Source organism: Nyctereutes procyonoides, unplaced genomic scaffold (assembly GCF_905146905.1).
Source record: "Nyctereutes procyonoides isolate TBG_1078 unplaced genomic scaffold, NYPRO_anot_genome, whole genome shotgun sequence".
NCBI lineage: Eukaryota > Metazoa > Chordata > Mammalia > Carnivora > Canidae > Nyctereutes > Nyctereutes procyonoides.
The window spans coordinates 34,846,126-34,859,725 of record NW_026575048.1 but is presented as its reverse complement, the minus strand read 5'-3'; positions in this window follow the sequence as shown (position 1 = coordinate 34,859,725).

The window sequence follows — 13,600 nt, the reverse complement described above, 5'->3', positions numbered from 1 at the left end:
GGAGACAGGAAGGAGGCACTCAGTTAGGAATCCTTAAAGCCTAGTTTCCATTTAAAAATGCTGCTTTGTCCCTTTGCTCAAAGAATTTAAAGATATTCCACAGGGGCACAGAATAGATACCTCAAAAACTGGTCATCTCCCAGCTATGGAGGTGTACAGGCAGAGGCTAGCAGCCACATAGGGCAAAGATTCAAGCCTCAGGCAGAGGTTTAGCGAGTTGACATTTTACTCCCCTTGGTGTAAAGGGGTCCCCTTTACACCTTGGGGACATCTTGACTACATCGGGTCTCAGCAGTATTTTCAGGAGATCTGTTATTCCAGGGTAATTGTACCAGAAAAAGGTCACTGTTAGTGAGTCCACTTAAAATTTAAATAAAATTTCATAGCAAATTAGGAGCAAAATGTTTGATTGAAAAAATACAAATTAGAAATCATTAGGAAATGGTAGGAAGTTTGTCATGTATTTAAAAAAAATTGCAGTCAGGTACTGATTGAGGGAAATAGGCTTTTTTTTTTTTCAACAAAACTCCCTGATTGCATGCTGGTGAGTCAGAAACAGGATGCCAATGGTGGAGCATTTTTTGACCCCCATCGAAAAAGAGAAACCAAAGGCTTGGTTGAATTTCCCAAAGGTTCCTCAATGTTTTGGAATTTTAATCATTCTCTTTAAAGGAATTTTGCTTTGTTCTTTCTTTTTCTCATTTTCAATTGCATATTGGTCTAACGATAAAAATCCTTGTTAGTCCAAGGCTTTGCAGATGATTCTATGACAGGACTTCCTCATTCCTCCCATCCTCAGTCTTTTTTTTTTTTTTTTAATTTGCAGTTTCGTCTGGCATTTGATTTGCATCCTGTTTTCATTGGATGTTAATGGATGGCTAGCTTCCAAAAATGCCCTCTCCTGGTCTTGCTTTTCTGTTCACCCAGACCCTCCTCTCCTCTCCACCCCCTCCCGCCACCCTGGTCTAGTTTCTTCCCTCCAGCATCTCACTGCTCAGCTCTTCTGCATCCTGCTGTTTAGGAAGTGTTTGCAGGGACAAGAGCTGGCTGTTGGGCAGGCCTTCCTGCTAAGGGCACTGATCCTCTGGAAACCCATGATGCCTGGGGAGGGGGCACTTAAGAAGTCTGCTGGGCAATAGCCAAATGGTCCTTAGACCCCACAGAATGGACACCGACTAAGCACCTGTTTTGCTGGGACCATTGATCCCTGGAGATGTGGGATGATGTCTGCCCCTACAAAGCTTCTTGTGGCTGGCATGCCTCACCTCTTCGCCTCTGGGTCTTGAACAGGAGAGGTCCTTCTCTGGGGCATATCTTGGTTCCAGCCCAAGGGGAGATGGGACATTCCTTAGATACTTTCCGCTTGGTGTCCCTGATGGACCAAAGGTAAGGAAGCACCAACACCCGAACATGACCACCCAGAGGACCATATTTGCATCTGTGTGGCCATTTGCCTCACATTTCTGGAGCTCTTGCCTTGGTCCAGGCACTGCGTAAGCTCCGTACGTGTATGTATATAACCTCCTGTCATCCCCATGGTGGCCACAAGAGCTAGCTAATACTGTTGTTTTTACAGGAGAGGAAACAGGCCCACTCAGCTAGTGAAAACTAGAGCTGGGTTTCTGGCCGGCTCCTCCTGCTTACTGCTCTAGGGTCCCTAGACTGGTCCTCATGTGATCTGTCCTCCCACCTTTCAGGAGGCAACAAAGAGACATGCCCTTGTGGTGCTCCTGATACCAGCGGGCAGGGGTCTTCCCTGGGACAGCTCAGACTACTAGCGGGGTCTGCAGGAGGCCACATAGGGCTATACTGAAAGGGGCTGGTGGCTCTGAGCTGCAAAGTCACAACAGTGCCAGTCCAGGCAGACACCACGTTCCTCTTAGGAGCCTTCAGAGAGCCAAAGGCCCACCGGATCCAGTTGATCCTTTGTGGTTTCTTTGTTTTTGTTTTTTTAAAGATTTTATTTATTTATTCATGAGAGACACAGAGACAGAGGCAAAGACATAGGCAGAGAGAGGCAGGCTCCTTCTGGGGAGTCTGATGCAGGACTCGATCCCAGGACCCCAAGATCACATCCTGAGCCCAAGACAGATGCACAATCACTGAGCCACCCACGTGCCCCCCAGCTGATTCTTTGTAAAGAAGGTGAATAACTGGATGTTTTTAAGGTCCTGGAGTAAAGAGAACACCTCCATGGATCTGAGAAAGGATTAAGGAGCTGATTATCTGTGATGTGACTAAGAGCCAAAGCTTGCAGAACAGTCACCCCAAATATGTGGTGAGGGCATGCATCACAGGAGGGCAAATAGCAACAGACGTGTGTAGAGCAAATCCAACCAGAACATTTTGGAGACTCTTGTCTGTGACTTCAATGGCTATGGCATTCTCCTGGTGGCCTTCCCTGAGGGGGATCGGGTGGCCTAAGAGGGGTCTCATCTGCATATGGTTCTCCTCTGCAAACCAACAACCCTTGACAACGCCCCCATTCTGCTCACTGTGGGTCCCCACTGCATCTGCCCTCCTCCTAGAGGGAAAGGACAGTTTATAGGAGCTGAGCTTCATCTACATTCCAGAACCAAACTCTAAAAAACAGTATCAGAACCCTGGCAGCAGCCCACATGGGGGATTTCAGACCTCTTTATGCTGACCCTAAAGAGACAGCAAAGGGTTCGCACTGCCAGCTGAGGCCAGAGCCAGCGGGCCTTCAGGGCCCATACAAGGGCCTGTTGTTCCGGGAATCACTCGGGGCCGGTTCGGGGGTCACAATGGGGCCTTTCAAGGGACAAAGCGCCTCTGGCCCAGCCGAGTGTCCCCTGCACACATGGACATCTGCCCGGGGCATTTAAAATAACATGATTTGGAAAAACAGATTTAAAGTGATGTTGCCTACTCTTTGCATCATTCAAGGCCTTTGTTCTGTCTCCGTCACACTTGGCCATGGCAGCCACGGTGCTGTGGGGCTGGGGGTAGATGCCAGGGCTCCCTCTCAGGTAACCCAGGGACAATCACTGTGCCAGGCTCTGTGGATTTGATACACACAGGATGCTCAGCTTCCAGGGCTTCTTTCAGCCAATGCAAGGTCAACAAAAGCCTGCTAGGGCAGACAGACACCCAGGGACATGAAGGGGAAGAAAACTTGCCAACCACACCAGTGCCCAGTGCTGCGTAAGTCCTAACTTCCTCACATAATCCTCATGACAACTCTATGCGGTAGACACCATTAAATGAGGAATCTGGGGGCGCATAGAGGTTAAATGCCTTACCCAAGGCCACACAGCAAGTAAATGTGATCCCAGTTCCAGGGGTCTACCTTCAAAGCCCCAAAGATACCTGTCATGTGCCACATCTCACCATGTCCCTCTGGGGAGCAGGGAGCACAGACATGCCAAGCAAGTTCTTCATACCCCACAACACTGACAGATGATATAAAAAGGTTCCAGCCTACACACAAGGCATGTGGGGGAAACAGCCAGAAGTCCAACCTGCCTGGGAGGTATGTCTGAGATGAGGGAGACTTTGTTAGGCAAAGATGGTAGGATGAGCTTTCCTGGGCAGAGCCAGGGTGGGGATCCAACCCAGGGAGGGTGGGGAAGGAGAGGTCTCAGGAGGTGATGAGGGCCTGCCTCTGAAGGTGAGGCAGCAGCCTGGCTTTACTCCAAGGAGCACTGGTGGTAGACTGTGTGTTGGTAGATGTCCAAGTGGGAGATGCTGTGGGTCTGGACAGCAGCAGTGGGGTGGGCAGCCAGGCTGGGGCGGGGCGGGGGGGTTGGTTTGACCAGGCTTTGGTGAACCAAGAGCTGGTGGAGGGAGTGGTGGAGGGCATGGATCCCCAAGCTAGCCCAAGTGTGTGGTCTCTCTCTCAACTTCATATTCCTTGCCCAAGGAAGTGCCAGCTGTGGTCACCATTATGGGAATGATGGGAAAGGTCTAGAATGATCCTGAAGTTTCTAACTTGGGCAGATGATGGTTGCTGGCTTTGTCTTTATTCTTTAACCACGTTCCTGACATCAGAAACTTGAATACTTTGCTTTTCCCCCACAGAACTGAACGTTTTATTAGCCATGTCATAGTTTAAAATAGCCTGAGTGGCTCAGTCAGTTAAGCATCCAAGACTTGATTCTGGCTCAAGTCATGATCTCAGGGTCATGAGATCGAGCCCCGCATCCACCCCCAGCATGGAGTCTGCTTGGGATTCTCTCCCCCTCTGCTCCACTCCCTAAGCTTATACATGCACTCTTTCTTAAAAGAAAAAACAAAAACCTGCATTTAGTAAACCAAACTTCAGCCCCTTGGAAGGAGGCCATTTCTTCTAGAGCCCTACTGACAACTACATGAAGTGCACCGTGAGGGCTGGAGAGTGTCACAGTCATCCAACCAGAGCCCTGGGTCCCGTCAGGTTCCTGAGCATGAGTAGCCAGGCCTGAGCCTGAAACCTCCATCCCCCTGGGTGCGGGCGGGACAGCAGTGCTAGGAGGGATCAGAGAAGTTGCAGGTGAAGAACAAGAGACCCCAAAGATCAAGAGACCCATTCAGCACCCAGCAAGTTAGTGCTGGAGCTGGCATTTAGCCTCAGGGCCCCAGGGTCCCTACCCTGTTAGCCGCCTTCTCGTCTTTCTGGCCCTGCTGCCCTCCTGGTTCTCCTATTTTTATTAAGATGTAATTGTCATATAACATTGTACAGGTCTAAGGTGTACACCACAATGATTGAATCTGTGTATATATTGTAAAATGCTTATCACAATGAGTTTAATTAATATCCATTATTTCATGTAGTTACAACATTTTTTTCCTTGTGCTGAGATCTTTTAAGACTTACTCTCTAAGCCAGTTTCAAATATACAGAGCGGTGTTGTTAGCTAGAGTCACCATGGTGTACATCATATCCCCCAAAGTTATTCTGTAACTGCAAGTTTGTGCTTTTGGACCACAAGCACCCAATTCTCCTGCCCCCTACCCCCTCACCACTTGCAACCACTAATCTCATCTGTTTCTATGTGCTTGTTGCGGGTTTTTTTTTAGATTCCACACTTAAGTGAGATCACATGGTATTTGGCTTTCTATAATTTATTTCATTTAGCGTAAGGAAGTCACTAACCCATATATCAGGATCTCCCCTGCTCACAGCAGCAAAGACATGGAAACAACCTAGGTGTCTGTCATCAGACAAATGGGTTAAGAGTGTGATACAGAAAGGAACATTATTCAGGGGCACCTGAGTGGTTCAGTGGTTGAGCGTCCGGCCTTTGGCTCAGGTCATGATCCCGGGGTCCTGGGACTGAGTCTTGCATAAGGCTCCTAGTGGGGAGCCTGCTTCTCCCTCTGCCTATGTCTCTGCCTCTCTCTCTGAGTCTTTCATGAATAAATAAAATCTTTAAAAAAAAAAAACATTATTCAGCCATAAAAAAAAAGAAAAGAAAAGAAATCCTGCCTTTGCGACAACATGGATAGACCTCAAGGGCATTATGCCCGGCTCTTTGAAGATAGAGCTTTCTGCCACTTGCACTGAGGTGAACAGAGAGGGGCTGAATTAGCAAATTGCACTGGTGACATGGCAAGGGGGTGGGGAGAGGAGCCAGTCCTGTGAGTGTGGGGGTAAATACCCAGGCTCCACAGCCCATGGGGAGACCCCGTGGCCTTCAGTTGCTGGGGTTAGAACTGATGACAACCCTGGCATCACACAGGACACACATCCACCAATGGCTTGAGTGAGGGGCATGGTTGTCCCCAAACATCACTCACAAAGCACCTAGTACACTCTGTGCACATTGTCCTATGAATGTCAGCAACGATGATGATGAGAGTGATGATGGTGGCAACGATGCCATCCACCAGTCTGAACCTGCCGCATCCTCCAGGGCACTGTCCCCATACTCGGCTGGCTCTTGCTCCTGGGTATCCTGGCTCCACACCCCCAGCCTCTGCTCCTTAAGCCTGAAAGCACCCCACTTCCCAGGCAGGATACCTTACCAGTCTCTCTGCAGAAACTTGTACCCATCCCCCACAGGATAGAATGAGGCCAGAGGGACGGAGGGCTTCTATGCAGCAACCAGGATGGAAAGTGGCCAAGGAAGGAGGAAGTGAACTGGCCCCGAGGGCCTCTCCGTACCTACCATCCAGACCAGGAAGTGATGGCCAGCAGGGGAAGCGCAAGTCCCTCTCCATGGACCTCTCACATTTAAAAGCAGGGCTGGGGCCCCCAGTTTTGGCCTCTGCCCTGCTTTGTGTAAATAATAACCGGAATGCATACTGAGACAGCGTGCCCAAGGAGCAGGCCTCAACAGCCAGCTGCTTTGGCAGGGCTGCCCTGCCCTTCACCCCACTTCCCTGAGGCAGGCAGCTTCCTGGCCCCACTGCTAATGGGGAAAACCATGTTGACCCTTTCAGGGGTGGCCCCACAGGGTGTACTCTGGGCTCTGGTGCAGCCCCTCTCATCCCAGCTGTAAGGGAAGGGGCAGGGGTTTCTGGGCTCACTAGGCAGGAAGGTGAGGGGAGAGGAGTGATGGAGTGGCAGAGAAAGCTTCCCAGTGGTCATCACTGGCTGCCTGCCCCCGTCCTGCTAGCTTTGTCCCCTGCTGTGTTACATGTGGGTCCTCAGTGGCTGGAGCACGTTCTCAGTGTGGGACTGACTGAAGCGAAGAGGTCCCCACATGTTCTTTGCTGTCCCATCTCGACAATCCTATAGGTAGATGCTATGATCACGTCCATCGTGCAGACCAGGAAACAGGCTCTCGGACACAGAATAATGACCATCTGAATAGAGCCCAGGCAGAGATGAAGCTAGCCCTGCAGAAGCGTCACATGGACTGATGCATCTGCGACAACCCCCTGCCTCTGTCCAGCACTGTCTCAACCACAGCACCCACCCCCCGGGCCTGGCTGGACACAGGTTCTCAGCTGCCCTCCCTTTGTTTTTGGAGCTTAAAAGGGCTACTGCTCCAAAGGATGCTTGCACTTTAGCAGGAGACCCTTGCAAATCTAAGAGGAAGGTTTTAATGGTGCTGTGTCAGACACATAATCCCACTCTTGCATGTCCCAAAACTTTTATACCAGTGAGGATGTTGCTCCTGCTGGAGTGAGAGACAACAACCCACCCTCCCGGTCTTGAGGAGCAATAAGAAGTCCCCAGCTTGCTTAAGCAAGCTCCATCCTCTTTTGGTCCAGATATAATATTTCCCAGACAGCTGTGAGAAAGAACAGATGCGGCCGCAGAAGCCCTCAGGGGCTGAGAGCTGTCAGGTGGCCAGGAGAGGCACAGGGGACAAGGATGGGTAAAGGATCCCCCCTTTCTTTCTTGGATGTGACCACATGGCAGACACGGGTTTGGCATTCTGCTTTCTACATGACCTTCATTCCCTCCAAGTCTCCACGTCAGCCCTGGGACCAAGGTCACCTGCCAGAGCACTCCCCTGCCCTCTGCCCAGAGGGTGGGTATCAGGGACCCTTCCTTCCTCCCTGGTCAAGGAGAAATGGCTCTCCGTCTCCTGTCCTCCTACCCAGGGTGCTGAGAACACTCTGTGGTTTTCAGAGCTGCTGCGTCTGACCATCACCTCCCTGAGCAGGACCTCCGCGTGCAATGGAGGCCCGTCCACAGCCTGAAACAATGTGATGCTCACATCTCTCCTCCAGCACTATCACTCATTTCCAGCACAGTGAGAGACCTCATCTCCTACTTCCAAAAATTTTAAAGGAAGAAAAAGAAGAAGCCCATCAGAGAAACTTCCACATTGCCTTGTCCTTTCTGGGCTCCTTCTTCCTGCCCCATCCATCCTTCTCTATGAACCTACCTCCATCCTGCTGGCCACGTACAGCACCTTCACCTGCCCAAGGCCAGCCTCTCCCACACTGCCAGACCCCACGCCTCCTCCCAGCATTCCCCACTCCTAACCTTCTGTGGCTGCTCTGCTCCCTGCTGGGGCTTCCACCTTGTGCCCACACAGGCTCACATACCTGCCTCCTCTGAGACAACGCCAACACCAACAGGAAGCAAAAACAGATCAACAAAGAAACAAGCAAAACTAAAATACAAGAAATTATCAACAACCCAAATCAAACCAAACCAAACCAAACCTGTCCAACAACTCTCCTCTGCCTCACAGCCAGATTTATGCAGGACGTGCCCCCTTGAGCATTCAGAGAGGACAAGTAAAATTATTTCACCAACTTTACTGAGGGATAATTTGGATATAATAAAATGACCCATTTTACACATACAATTTGACAAGTTTGACCAACATACACACCCGTGTGACAATTACCTTGATCAAAATATAGAACATGTTCCCCACATACAAAAGTTCCCTTATGCCCCTTTCAATCAATATCCCTACTGATCCCACCGCTCGGCCCCAGGCAACACTCATCTGTTTTCTGTCTCTGTGGATGGACTTGTTATTTCTAGAGTTTCATATAAATAGAATCTTACAGATTGTACTCTTTTATACCTGGCTTCTTTTGCTCATCATGATATCTATGAAATTCACCCATGTTATTGAGTTTTAAGGAATTTATTCTTTTTTAATGGCGGTTTTTTCTGGTATTCCATTGTATGAATATGTCATAATTTGTTTACCCGTTCATCTGTCAATGGACATTCGGGTTGGTTCAGCTTGAGATAATATGAATAAAGCTTTGTCTTTGTGTGAACACGTTTTCTTTATTCTTGGTAAAAACCTAGTTGTTGGATAACTGGGTCATGTGGTCCGTGAATATTTAGGTTTATGGGAAAACCATTTTACTTTTCAAAATGGTTGCACTATTCTGCACTCCCACAGAAACTTATGAGTCCCAGTTCCTCCTCCCATTTCCCAATACTTGATATTAACAATCTTTTTAAATTGTAGTCATTCTGGGAGGTGAAATTTTAATATGCATTTTCCTAATAACTACTGATGTCAGACAATATTTTGTGAGCTTATTGGCCATTGTATATCTTCCTTTGTGAAGTGTATGTTGAAATCTTTTTCACATTTTCTATTGGGTTCTGTGTGTGAGAGATATATATATTTGATTTTCATTTGCAGTATAGTATGTTCTATAAAGTCACCACAAACACTGACTTAACAAATACTGAGCTCCTGCTCTTACGGTAAATACAGGATTAATTTCTATGAGTCTCTGGTCACAGCATTTTCGTCATCTAACAAATACATAAACTTGTTTTTTTTTTTTTAAGATTTTATTTATTTATTCACAAGAGACAGAGAAAGAGGCAGTGACATAGGTAGAGGGAGAAGCAGGCTCCCTGCAGGGAACCCAGTGCAGGACTCTGGGATCAGACCTGAGCCAAAGGCAGACACTCAACCACTGAGCCACTCAGGCACCCCCATAAACTTGTTTTATGTGTGTTTCTGTTTAAAGACATCTTATTTTATATATTTTGTCAATTCATTAGCATTGAACTCATAGCCAACAGCATTATAATTTATTCCTGAAAGTCATCTAACACAGGGGTCCCTTGGTGGCACAGCTTGTTAAGCATCTGACTCTCGGTTTTGGCCCAGGTCCTGATCTTGGGATCAAGCTCTAGGCTGGCCATACCTTGAGACTCCCCTTGCCTCTCCCCACCACCACCACCCCGGGGCTTTCTTGAACATGCTCTCTCTAAAATAAATTAAAAAAAATTTTTTTTAGGGATCCCTGGGTGGCGCAGCGGTTTAGCGCCTGACTTTGGCCCAGGGCGCGATCCTGGAGACCCGGGATCGAATCCCACATCCGGCTCCCGGTGCGTGGAGCCTGCTTCTCCCTCTGCCTATGTCTCTGCCTCTCTCTCTCTGTGTGTCACTATCATAAATAAATACAAAAAAAAATTTAAAAAAAAATTTTTTTTAAAGGAAAGAAAATAAATTATCTAACACATGTATTTTCTCTATAAGGTACGTCACCCCTTTTTTGTATTGGCCAGCACTATAGTTGGCCCATTTTGAAAAGCAAAATCACTAGCAAAACACATAACTGCAAGACACATGGCATAACACAGGCCACAGAAAGGCCATCTGGTTACAGTACAAGGGCTGAAACAAGAAGCAGAGCATCAGCTTGGCAACCTCAGCCAGAATGTGCACATCCAGAAACCCAAATTTTGTTGCCACAAGTATTGAATTCAGGGTTACAAATGAGTTTTAGTGAGTAGATGAAGTTGTGGTACAGAATCCACACTTAATGAGAAGTAACTATGTATAGTCAGAGGAATACAGGACCCAGGTTGGATACAAGACCTATGTAAAATGTATGTAGTGTCAATATTTGCTCCCAGCCTAGAGCATGTCTTTTGAAAAGCAGATTTTAATTTTATGAAGATGGTTTATCAATGTTTCTTTTTATCATTTGTGCTTTTTGTGTTTCTCAGACACATCAGTCTTTGCCTAACCCAAGGTCTTGAGATCTTCTCCTACATTTACCTTCTAGGAATTGTATTGAGCTAACTTTTATATTTCGGTTTACGATCCATTTTGAGTTAATTCTTGTGTTTAGCCTAAAGTAAGGTCAAGATTTTTTCCCCCCTTATGAATATCTAAGGGTTCCATTGCTGCATGTTGAAAAGACTATCCTTTTCCTCATCAGGTTATCTTGGAGGCTTTGTCAAAAATTAGTTGACCCTATATGTATAGGTCTATTTCTGGATTCTTTTGATGTGCCTTTGATCCATGTGTCTATCCTTTTGACAATACCACGTTTTTTGTCATCGTACCTTTATAATAAGTCTTGAAGTCAGGTATTGTATGCTCCCTTTGGTATTCTTTTTCAAAATTGTTTGACTTCCATATCTTTCATATTTTCATATAAATTCCTTGTCAAATTCAGCAAAAAAGCCTGATGGGTCTATGATTGGGATTTCATTGAGCCTACAACTTAATTTGGGGAAAACTGACACCTTAAGAGTATTGAGTCTTCTAATCTTTAAATGCGGTCTATTTTTAAATTTATTTAATCTCTTTAATTTCTCCTAGCAACGCTTTGTTTTCTAGATACATACCTTGCACATAGTGTTATTCATTTTCTTCCTTTTTGATGCTATTGCAAATGATATCAGATTTCATTTTAATCTTAAAATATTTGGTGCTATATACAAAAATATATTTGATTTTTATGTATTGATCTTGTATGATCCTACTAAACACTTATTAGATTTAGAAGTTTCTCATAGATTCCTTAGGATTTTATACCTATACAATCATATCATCTGCAAATAAAGACAGTTTTACTTTTTCCTTTTCAATCTGGATGCTTCTTATTTCTTTTACACTAGCCACGACCTCTAGTACAATGTTGCGTAAATGTGAGAAGAGTGGGCATCTTTGTTTTTTTTTTCCCAATCTAAGAGAGTATTCTGTTTCACTATTAAATATGTTTGTTGCAGGTTTTTCATAGACAGTCTTTATCAGATTGAAGACATTCCTTTTATTCCTAATTTTCTCAGAGATTTTATCATGAAAGTTGCTGAATTTAGCCAAATTTTGTCAAATACTTTTTCTGCGTCCGTTGAGATAATCATATAGATTTTCTTCATTCTGTTAATATGGTAGATTGCGTTACGTGGTTTTCAAATGTTAAACCCATTTTGCATTCCTAAGATGAACTCCACTTGGTTATAGTCTATTTTTAATGTTTTTATATAACAATAATATAACAATACATGTTACTGAATTCAACTTTGTAATAGTTTACCAAATATTTTTGTGTCTTTGTTCATAAGGCTTATTGGTCTTTAGTTTTCTAGCATTGTAATGTATTTGTCTGATTTTCATATTAGGGCAATGCTGACCCATAGAATGAGTTGGGAAGTTGTCCCTCCTTTTCCATTTTCTGAGTTTGCGTAGGATTGTCATTGTTTTATTCTTTAAATATTTGGTTGAATTAATCTGGAGTTTTCTTTGAGATAGCGCATATTAAAATGAAATCTAAAAGCTACTTGGGAGTTCTGAGTGCAAGGGTGGGCTTTCCTAGAGTGTTGCTGCAGGGTGATCTGGATGGGCCGTTTAGTAAAGGAATTTCTAATACCACTATTAGTCTTTCCTCTTGCCTAGTCAGATTCCGCCAGAGCAGGCTAGTCCGCTTTCTGGCTCAAAGGGGATAGGCTGGGGGCCTGCCCTGTGGGACCCCAAAGGGGGAATATTCTTTTTTTTAAATTTTTATTTATTTATGATAGTCACAGAGAGAGAGAGAGAGAGAGAGAGGCAGAGACATAGGCAGAGGGAGAAGCAGGCTCCATGCACTGGGAGCCCGACGTGGGATTCGATCCCGGGTCTCCAGGATCGCGCCCTGGGCCAAAGGCAGGCGCTAAACCGCTGCGCCACCCAGGGATCCCAGGGGGAACATTCTTATTTTTAGACTCCTTCAGCCCAACCTCTAACAAGAGCTCTATGGCATGAACAGTTCCCAAGCCTGTTGAGGATTCAAAAGATGTTATAGATTGGATTGGTTCTAGGCTTTCCCTACTGCCTCCTCAGGATTCAGGGGTTTTTTTAGTCTGAAAAGCTAGCTACAGTCTATCTGATTTCCAGATTCTATTTTTTTTTCTTTCATTAGTCCTGTTGTTGTAGGCTTATGCCTTTCAAAAACCTGTACCATCATTTGAATAGTTTCAAGAAAGCATCAAAGTAGATATATATGTTTCATCTGCCATATTTACCTCCCAAAGAACTTGATTTTCTTTTCTTTATTTTTAAGATTTATTTATTCATTTGAGAGAGTATGTGTGCACAAGGAGGGGAGGGGAAGAGAGAGAGGGGGAATAGACTCCCCACTTAGTGGGAAGCCCCACACAGGGCTTGATCTCACTATTGTTGATATAACCCTGGAGCCATTGTTCTGGCAGCCTTCTCAACACCTTAACCCCATTGGTGACAATTTCTACTTCTCAGGGGAGTGGACAGAGAGAAAAATCAGACCCCATATTCTCAGGCAACTTTCACCAGTGTCTGTTAGGGCCCTTATAGGAAGATAGCCTCCAGTAGCAATATCATGTAGTTCTACACACTTTCCTTGTCTGAACAGTCTTTGGAGATTGGGTTTATTGTTTAGTGAAGAGTTGCACACTTGAGGTCCTGAAAGAGTATGGAGCCAAGCCAGACTATGATCCAGACTTGTGATTTCTACTTTAAGGGATATAAACAACCATTTAGAACACCCCCACACCCATCTGCTCATGCCCTCAGTGCCTGGTTACAGACGGCACCCAAACCCCTCTGAGTCCACCTGTAAAATAAGGGAGCCACCAGCTCCTGAGTCCAGGACATTCAGGCTCAGAAGAAATTTTACCCTTGATAGAAAGATGGCTGGGGTGAGCGACACATTCATTACTCTCCATTTCTTGGTGTCTTGAAAGTTCATCTCTCTGAGATCAAAGGATTCAAAGTAAAGATTCACCCAGAAAGAGGAATAATTGCCAATTTCAGCAGGGCCCAACACAGTAATGGTGTGATGTTCTTTGTACACCATAATTTACTGGGGATTTTGTTTTGGGGATGCATATGTGGGATTTACACAGTTTTCTTTTCATGTACTGCATGGACTAGGGGAGCTTTAAAAAAAATACAGTAAAGGATCCAAGCCCTGGAGTTTCTGACCCAGTTGCCCCAGGATGGAAACAGGGATCTGTTTT